Source organism: Juglans microcarpa x Juglans regia, chromosome 5S, assembly GCF_004785595.1.
Source record: "Juglans microcarpa x Juglans regia isolate MS1-56 chromosome 5S, Jm3101_v1.0, whole genome shotgun sequence".
In the NCBI taxonomy this organism is placed as follows: Eukaryota; Viridiplantae; Streptophyta; class Magnoliopsida; order Fagales; family Juglandaceae; genus Juglans; species Juglans microcarpa x Juglans regia.
The window spans coordinates 7,940,357-7,950,427 of record NC_054603.1 but is presented as its reverse complement, the minus strand read 5'-3'; positions in this window follow the sequence as shown (position 1 = coordinate 7,950,427).

Sequence of the window (10,071 nt, the reverse complement as noted above, 5' to 3'; positions counted from 1 at the left end):
TTTTTTAATAAATATTTTTTTTTATTTTGTAAATACACTCCATATATTAATTAATAATTTAATTTTTACTTAAAACTATTATTTTCCAACTATTTTTTATATCAACCTAATTATACAACATAATATAGCATTGTTTATAAAAAAAAATTTCTCGAAAAATCTGAACATAATATAGCCTTGTTTACTACTGAAAGTTTTAAAAAAAATTTAATAAAAAGCCTTATTGATTATTTGTGAATCAAATATAGATTTGATAGGTGAATAGTGACTCTCCAACTTTAAAATTTTATTTAAAATTACTATAGCTCAAAGTCTAAATTAAAATTTTTTAACTAGATCAATACAAGTCCTTTTGTCTCGTTTGGTTATAATGAGATGAGATGAAATATTTTGTTGAAAATTAAATAAAATATCGTTAGAATATTATTTTTTAATATTATTATTATTTTAAGATTTAAAAAAATTAAATTTTTTATTATATTTTGTATGAGAGTTTGCAAACTATTCATTTTCTTTTCTATATAAAAAAGTCTTAAAGTTTATGCAGGATTGAATACTTGTCTGCTTTCACTCAGCTTTTATGCATTCAATTGTCACATGAAGGCCCTGACAATGACAACCATTTTCTTTTCTTAAAACTAGAATTTCATCCTAATTGTACTATTTGCTTTGGTTACAACCACAAACTCCTCTCACCCGCCCACCCGCCCACCCGCATAGGTCTGCCAAGTTTAACTAACATGACGTTTGACAACAATTTTTTGAGAATTTTCTTAACCCAAAAAAGGTTTTGACGACAAGTGTTTTAAGTGCTCTAGTAACTAAAGGCAGCAACGTTTATTATTATATTATTTGGAGAAGTGTCTGATCCCCTTTGTTACCACTGCCAGTACATCAAAACCGTCTGAGGCATTGATAGGGATCTCGGTCAAGACCCTAGACACCAAGTTGCCGCGCCTCTCCTTGTGTCATGATGACCGAAATGATCTGCCACTTGCTTGACGGTGATGGCTATGGATGGTGTTGGATTAACTCGAATGAGTGTTCAATGGATGTTTCTGGGGGAGATGCTTGTGGGCGTGCATGCATGCATGCATGTGCAGAGCAGTTGGGGGGTTTGAATCAGTTAAATAGGTGGCTGACAGTGGGTTGGCTAAGTGGGTGGTTGGTTAAGACAGTTTTTGATGCTTGCGATTACTTCCTATAAAGTAGGGAGGCGATTATAGTTGGACAAGTGTCTTAGTCTGGGCGTGCGGCTTGGGCAGTTAGCAATAACTGCCGTGCTTGTCCCTGTCCTTGCTCCAAGTCAACTATGGTGGCCTAGTGCAGGCTGAGTGCCCTTCAATGGCCACTTGTGGTTGCCTTACGTGTTGCCTCACTCGAATAATGCAAAATGATCAACAAATAAGGGAAATTGCAATGCAACACATAACAATCCACGATACTGAAATACCTCGGAATTGCATTAACAAAGGGAAAACAAAGATAGCAATGGGTTACCCTAATTCACAAATTGCACAGGGTTAACCTTCTCCTTTGGGATTCACGTATTGCACCCAATGAAGCCTAAGTGTCAGAGCACATGAGTGCCTTCAAAGCTTACAAGTCAAATTGTCCAAATGTTTAAAGATAACAAAAATGCAATGGCCTAGTGCCTTACTTATACTAGCATTCAAATAACAATAATTATAAAGAAGATAACAGTTGCTGGTTCCACGCCTCTTGGTTGAGACCTCATGCCGTTGGTGAGCCATGGGTGGCCTGGATGAGCCCACGACATGGGCTGCTTGCTGGTGTGCGTGGGTATTCAGGTTGGCGTACTGGGTTGGTCCTGGCTGGTCCTTAGTCCCTGCATGTGTGGCCCAGGTTGTGTGGGCTGGGCATTGTTGGTGTGATGCTGGGTTGAACCATGGTGGACTTGAGCATGGGAGGCTGCTGCATGGCCCAGGCTAATGATGCTTGGGCATTGAACAACATGGCCCAGGCCGTGTGGCCTAAGCGTTGGTGGGCATGGCCCTGGCCAAGGCCAGGGCGTTGAGCGGCATGCTAGCCTGCGTGGGCCTGCTGGGCAGCCACGCCGTCAATTCCAAATTGGATGTGCATGCGCGCTGCGCACACCCACTAGGTGTGCGTGCAGTCTGCCGCACACTGAGCAAGGTGTGACAACCTCGCTAGCTCGTGCGTGCAAGTTGTGCGCACGCTGACTGTGCGCTACCTACTTGAAGGTGACCGTGGCCTAGCATTCTCCAAGGGCTCGGTCAGTGGGCAATCAAGCCATGCCAACAGAGCCCCCGATGGGCTATCTGGGCATGACAGGGTGCTTGTCAAGGCATGGCCCGTGGCCTCCAGCCTTGAGGTTTTGACATTCCCCCTCCCTTTTAGCACATCCATGCCCTCAAGGATCAAGTGAGGATACTTCTTCGCAAGCTCATCATAGTCCTCCCAAGTTGCCTCATCCCTTGATATTCCTTCCCATAGGATCAATGCTTGCCACACCCTGGATCTACCCCTGCCCCTTCGATGCAGCCTGTACCCGAGTACCTCTTTGGGCTTCATGAGGATGCTTATTTCTTGATCCATTGTGGGTAACTCCTCCCCCTTTAGACTCGGGTCACCTACCTTCTTCTTGAGTAGGGAAACATGGAATACCATATGCAACTGTGAATTTGGTGGAAGCTAAAGCTTGTATGCCACACTGCCAAGTTTCTCCAACATAAAACTTCTAGTTCAGCTTTGCACTTGCGGTCTTCCTCATCGATTTTTGCCCAAATTGTCTAAACTTCAAGTAAACATAGTCGCACACTTGGAAGGTCACGGCACGCCTTCCTTTATCATGGTACTGCTTCATCTGACTTTGGGCCTTCTTGAGCTGTCTTTTCACTTTGGCAAGTACTTCGTCCCTATTGATTAATTCCTGTTCCACTTCATTGTTCTTGGTTGAGCCATTCTCATAGCTAACCAAGAGTGGTGGTGGCCTGCCATAGACCATTTCAAAAAGGCTTTTATCAATGGAGGAGTGGTAAGTGGTGTTATATCAGAACTCAGCCCATAAAAGATAATCTACACATCTCTGTTGCTCTTCAAAATAGAAACATCTTAAATACTGTTCCAATGTCCTGTTGACCACTTCAGATTGGTCATCTGATTATGGGTGATATGAGGAACTCGTCTTGAGTTTGTTGTCTTGTAACTCAAAAAGTTGCTTCCAAAACGAACTCATAAAGACCCTGTCCCGATCTGACACTATGGTCCTTGGAAACATATGCAGCTTGACAATGTTATTGGTAAATATTTTGGCTACTGACTTGGCTGTGTAAGGGTGATGTAGAGGGATGAAGTGGGCATACTTGCTTAGCCGGTCTGCTACCACCAGAATCACTTCATGCCCTCCACTAATGGGTAGGCTTTTTATAAAGTCCATTGCTAAGTCCTCTCAAATCCTGTTTAGAATTGGCAATGGTTCGAGAAGTCCCGCTGCTGGCCTTGAGTCATACTTGACCTTTTGATAGATGTCACACCCGACCACTAGTCCCTTGACATCACTCTTGATCCCCTCCCAATAAAAGAAATGTTTTAGTCGGATATCAGTTCTTAACCACCCTGAGTGGCCACCTTCCTTGTTGTTATGGAAGTAATCAAGAATCACTCTTCTGAGATTGGGAACATTTAGCACATACACATAATTCTTGTAAAAGATGAGACCATCTCTAACACTGAAGCCTACAAACCCTTGCCCTTGGGCATCCAAGAGCTCAACCATCTTAAGTGACCTTGCATCCAATTGAGTAGCCTCTCTGATCTTGTCTCATACTCTCAATTCAACCCCGCTCAGTGACAAACTTGATGACTCCTCATTATCCCCAACTGTCTCAAGTAGTTGGTTGCCTTCCATTCGACTTAAGGCATCAGCCATCTTGTTTTCCTTACCTCGTTGATAGACTATGTCGTACTCAAATCCTAGCAACTTGACAAGGAACTTCTGTTGCTCAGGGGTGACTATTTTCTGCTGGAGTAGATGCCTTAAGGCTTGCTGGTCTGTGATGATGGTGAATTTGCGCCCCAAGAGGTATGGCCGCCATACCTTGACAGCATGCACAACTGCCAACAGTTCCCGGGCATAAGCACTTCATGCTCTCTTCATAGGCCCGAGTGCCTTGGAGATGAAGGCTAAAGCCCTTCGGTCTTGCACCAACACAGCCCCGATGCCCTCACTGCTTGCATCTGTGTAAACTTCAAACGGCCTCTCAAAGTTGGGCAGTGCCAACACAGGTGTCTTGGTCATGACCCGCTTTAATTCTGCAAAGGCTTCCCTACCCTCGGCTGTCCACTCAAAACTGTCATTCTTGAGCATTGTTGTGAGTGGCTTGGCTATGAGACCATAGCCTTTGACAAACCATCTATAATACCCCGTGAGCCCCAAGAATCCCCTCAAAGCCGAGATGTCCTTGGGTAGATGCCAATCCACCATTGCCTCGATCTTTCTCTGATCAACTTTGACACCATCTCCTGAAATGAAGTGGCCCAAGTACTCCAACTCCTTCTCCATGAAGGCACACTTGGTGGCCTTAATGAAGAAATGATACTCCTCCAGAATTGTTAGCACCTTTTCCAAGTGTTGCTTATGTTCTTCAATGGTCTTGGAGTAAACCAAGATTTCATCAAAGAAGACAAGTACAAACTTTTGAAGTAATGACTTGAAGATGCTATTCATTGCTACTTGAAAGATTGAGGGCGCATTGTACAAACCGAAAGGCATCACTAGATATTCATAATGACCTAAGTGAGTCCTAAAGGCTGTCTTATGGATGTTCTCCTCATTCATTCGAATCTGATGGTAGCCGGCCCTCAAATCCAACTTGGAAAACACTCTGACCCCGTGCAGCTCATCTAACATGTCATCAACTGTGGAATTGGAAATCTGTCTTTAACAGTAGTTTCATTCAAGGCCCTATAATCAGTACAGAACCTCCATGTGCCATCCTTCTTCCTTACCAATAGCACTGGTGAATAGAAGGGACTGGTGCTAAGGCAGATAAGGCCACTCTTCAGCATCTCATCCACCTGCCTTTCAATTTCTCCCTTCTGAAAGTGGGCATATCTATAAGGTGGCACATTAATTGGCTTTGCTTCATCTACTAACCAAATGCAGTGGTCAAACTCCTTAGGAGGTGGGAGTGTGGTGGGCACATCAAGTACCCCCTGTGGGCTTCTAACACTGGCTTGACTTCCATGGGCAGTAGCTCTAATTCCCCGTGAGTGTTCTCCTATCCCTTGTTCTCGACTTGCCTCAGAACATCCTCTTTGGCCACTATTATGGCCAAGCAATGTGCCCCGCCTTTGCATAACTTCTCAAACATTAAAACCTTGCAAGAATTTATTTCCTTACTAGGAATGGCTGTCCAAAGCCGCTTCTTGGAGCCAAACTTAAACTCCATTGTCATGTTACGATAATCATGGATGACCTTGCCAAGGCTCTTAAACCAAGCATTCCCCAAGACTAGGTCAAGGCCAACCAAGGGCAGCACATGCAAGTCTACCACAATTCGCACTCCCTGCACATTCATCTTAAGTTCTCGAATGAGGGCTTCATACTGGAACTTGTCACCACTTGCAACCTTCACTTCAAATGGTGGAATAGGGCTGGGCTTAAGACCAACCTTGCTAACGATGCTGGAATTAATGAAGTTGTGGGTGGAACCACTGTCCACCAGCAATGTCACTTCATACTTGCCCACCCATGCCTTTAACCTCATGGACGTGGGTTTAGAAATGCCAACCATGGCATTCAATGATAGCTCAGCCTCCTTTGGTGTATCATCAGATTTGGCTTCCTCGCCTTCTTCTTTTGGCTAGATGCTTCACTGCTGCCTTCCGATTCATTATTACTTGGCTCATCTTCAAACATAAACAAGGCCTGAGCTGCCTTGCACTTGTGACCAGGGCCCCATTTGTCTCCACATTTAAAACACAGGCCCTTCTTAATGCGCTCATGCACCTCTTCACTAGTCAACTTCTTTATCTCAGGTTTCGGTTTGGAGGTGGTGGCTGCTGTGTCCCTTCTCTTCCAAAAGACTTTGGTTTGCACAGTATTGAAAGACTTGCTCCCCATGTCTTTGGTTGGGTGCCGCTCACTAGCACGACTTTCCTCATAAATTTTAGCCATCTTCATCATTTCTTGAAGTCTTGTGAGCTGTCTAAGTTTGATTTCCTTGGCAAGCTAAGGTTTCAAACTATCAACGAAAGTGCCGATCAAAGCTTCTTCAGACCAGCCCCTCACCATAATCTGCAGTTGTCTAAACTCCTCTATGTAATGATGGACCTTGTCCTCTTGCCTTAGCTTGGCCAGTTGTCCGTTGTGATTGACAACTGGTGATGGTCTGAACTAACTAAGTAGCTCTTTTTCAAAGGCTGTCCACCCCAACCTCAGGTGATCTTTATCATACTGGTCCCTTATCCAACGCCACCATTTTCCAGCCCTGCCTTCAAGGTAAGAGCAGGCTATTGACACCCTCTCATGGCGTGGGATATCATATGTTTAAAAGTAGTGGTGGACCTTGTCCAACCACTCATAGGGATCACCGCCACTATACTTGAGAAAGTCGACCTTAGGCCGCTTGAGTCCCCGGTCTTGAGTCCGATTTCCCCTTCGGTCTCGTAGTTGTCTCTTTCATAATGTGGCCCATAATAGCCACAGCTTGGCTGTTTTCTCCATGCCCTTAGCTGTTCACATTGGTAGGGCTCTTCAAAGCCCTGCTCATGCTCATGATGAAAGTCAGTCATTGGGTCTTCTTCCTCGAAAGCTTGATTCGGGATCCACCTCTCTGCATACCCTTGGCAGTTCTCTACACGGCCACCATGTCTCAAATCTTACCTTGAGACTGCATGCATTGACTCGGTCACACTAGTTTCCAATCCATCAACGTATGCATCTTCCCCTTGGTGTGATGCCCCATGGCAATTTTCAGCCAGTCACCTCTCTATCTGCTCCAATGTGGTGTTTGCCTCTCCTTATAGCATCCATGGCCCTTTCGTTATCCTTGTTAGACTCTTCATGGCCACATGTAGTTTTGCTATATTGTTGGTGACACCCTTAAGAATTGAAGTGATCTTGTTGGTGTGATCTTCTAGAACCTCCAGTAGGGCCCTATTAGAAGTGCTCATACTCTCTTCTACAGATTGATTCCCTTGCATGTTAACTCACGCTTGCAACTATTGGCGTAGTTGCTCACCTTCGAGGGTGATCGACCACAACCACGACCTGTGAGTCCGACCTTGGGTTGCTCACGTTCTTGCATGGCAACCGCTCCAAACCTATCTACTCCGACCTCTTCCTTAACCCCCAAACTTCACAATTCAATAGCAACAACAACAACAAATAAAAAATGCAACAATGTCGGAATCCTCCGTGGATCCCCCAACCAAACTCACAAAGAATGAGTGATGGACTACCTACCTCTTAGAGAAGTGAGAACCTCTCTTGAATCTTCAAGCAACGTGGCTTCTCTCAATGAAAGCAACAATTTGGTGATAGGGACCTCGGTCAAGACCCTAGACACCAAGTTGCCGCACCCCTCATTGTGTCATGATGACCGAAATGATCTGCCACTTGCTTGACGGTGATGGCTATGGATGGTGTTGGATTAACTCGAATGAGTGTTCAAGGGATGTTTCTGGGCGAGATGCTTGTGGGCGTGCATGCATGCATGCATGTGCAGAGCAGTTGGGCGGTTTGAAGCGGTTAAATGGGTGGTTGGCAGTGGGTTGGCTAAGTGGGTGGTTGGTTAAGATTGTTTCTGATGCTTGCGGTTACTTCCTACAAAGTAGGGAGACGATTATGGCTAGACAAGTGTCTCAGTCTGGGGGTGTGGCTTAGGCAGTTAGCAATAACTATCGTGCTTGCCCCTGTCCTTGCTCCAAGTCAACTATGGTGGCCTGATGCAGGCTGAGTGCCCTTCAATGGCCACTTGTGGCTGCCTTACGTGCTACCCCACTCGAGTAATGCAAAATGATCAACAAATAAGGAAAACTGCAATGCAACAAACAACAATCTACGATACTGAAATACCTCAGAATTGCATTAACAAAGGGAAAACAAAGATAGCAATGGGTTACCCTGATTCATGAATTGCACAGGGTTAGCCTTCTCCTTTGGGATTCACATGTTGCACCCAATAGAGCCTAAGTGTCAGAGCATATGAGTGCCTTCAAGGCTTATAAGTCAAATTGTCTAAATGTTCAAAGATAAAGAAATGCAATAGCCTAGTGCCTTACTTATACTAGCATTCAAATAACAATAATTACAAAGAAGATAACAGTTGCTGGTTCCACGCCTTTTGGTTGAGGCCTCATGCCGTTGGTGAGCCATGGGTGGCCTAGATAAGCCCACGACATGGGCTGCTTGCTGGTGTTCGTGGGTATTCAGGTTTGCCTGCTGGGTTGGTCATGGCTGGTCCTTGGTCCCTGCATGTGTGGCCCAGGTTGTGTGGGCTGGGCATTGTTGGTGTGATGCTGTGTTGAACCATGGTGGACTTGAGCATGGCAGGCTGCTGCATGGCCTAGGCCAAAGGGGCTTAAGCGTTGGTCTGCATGGCCCAAGCTAATGGTGCTTGGGCGTTGAACAGCATGGCTTAAGTTGTGTGGCCTAGGCGTTGGTCGGCATGGCCCTGGCCAAGGCCAGGGCGTTGAGTGGCATGCAAACCTGTGTGGGCCTGCTAGGCAGTTATGCCATCAATTCCAAATTGGATGTGCATGCGCGTGCTGCACTGGCTCCCAGGCCATGCATGCGTGCGGTGTGTGAGCGTTGCGCGCCCACACTAGGCGTGCGTGCAGTCTGGCCGCATGCTGAGCAAGGTGTGACAATCTCGCTCAAGCTGACTGTGCGCTGCCTACTTGAGTGTGTCCATGGCCTAGCATTCTCCAATGGCTCAGACAGTGGGCAATCAAGCCATGCCAACAGAGCCCCCGATGGGCTATCTGGGCATGACAGGGTGCTTGTCAAGGCATGGCCCGTGGCCTCCCGCCTTGGGGTTTTGACAGGCATGAAGTTATGTGATATATAACAATTTTGTCAAAAGTGCTTAAGAAGGATTGAATTGTGATTATTTTTTGAGTTTCCTAGCTTTTTTGTTTTTGTTACTTATAAAAAATTAGGAAAAAAAATCAGGAGATTTGGAACTGTGCAGGATAGTTTGATATTAATATTTGGCATAATTTAGATATTTAATTTATTTCTAACCTATGGATACATTGATACGTTTGGTTTATGGATTATAAACATTTTATTCTTTTACGTGATCTATTGATAGTCTTGTTTACTAATATGTGTTGGTTTATTTTGCAAGCTGAGCATTCTTGCGAGTTTTTCTGTTGGTATGACCTGGAAATACTAGCATATGGTGAAAAGAGAATCAACCATTTAAAAGCCAAACTTCAAAAGATACAAGTAGCAATGGATATCCAAACAACTCGACATTGACTATAAATAAAGGTTGAAAAGTACAAGAGAAAATTTGAGAATATCAGTTTGTTTATAGTAGCTTCAATGTTTTGAAAATTTCTAAGAAAACAATGTGAGCAAGATGTAATTAAACGTGCTTAATTTTATATGAAACTGTTTTCATTTTCGCTTAATTTCCAACTTTTCAATTTTACTCATATTGAAAATATGAAAATTATATCAAACGACTACTAAACCCTTTAGATATCTCTCTGGTCCAAAATGGAGTTATTGTAATGGACAAAGTTTACTTGTTTTCATTCTCATGCCACTTGATTGTACATTTGAAATGTTTCATCACTACTTATGGTAGCTACCTACTACTGAATGCATAGAGATGCATGGCATGAAGGTTAGCTGTAACCATGTCATGTCTCTCCAAGTGATCAGAGCAGTTCTGAAGCCTTATTATCATGCCCTTGGCTAGCTTAAGAAATCATGGATGGGGGTTACAAGCAACGGCTGCTTTCGTGGTGTATCAATTTTGGTTGGGTCCTACTCCTGGCTACCAATCTTTTGGTTTATTTGGTATTAGTTAGAGACAACACATGATTCAAACACCTACGAAAGAAATG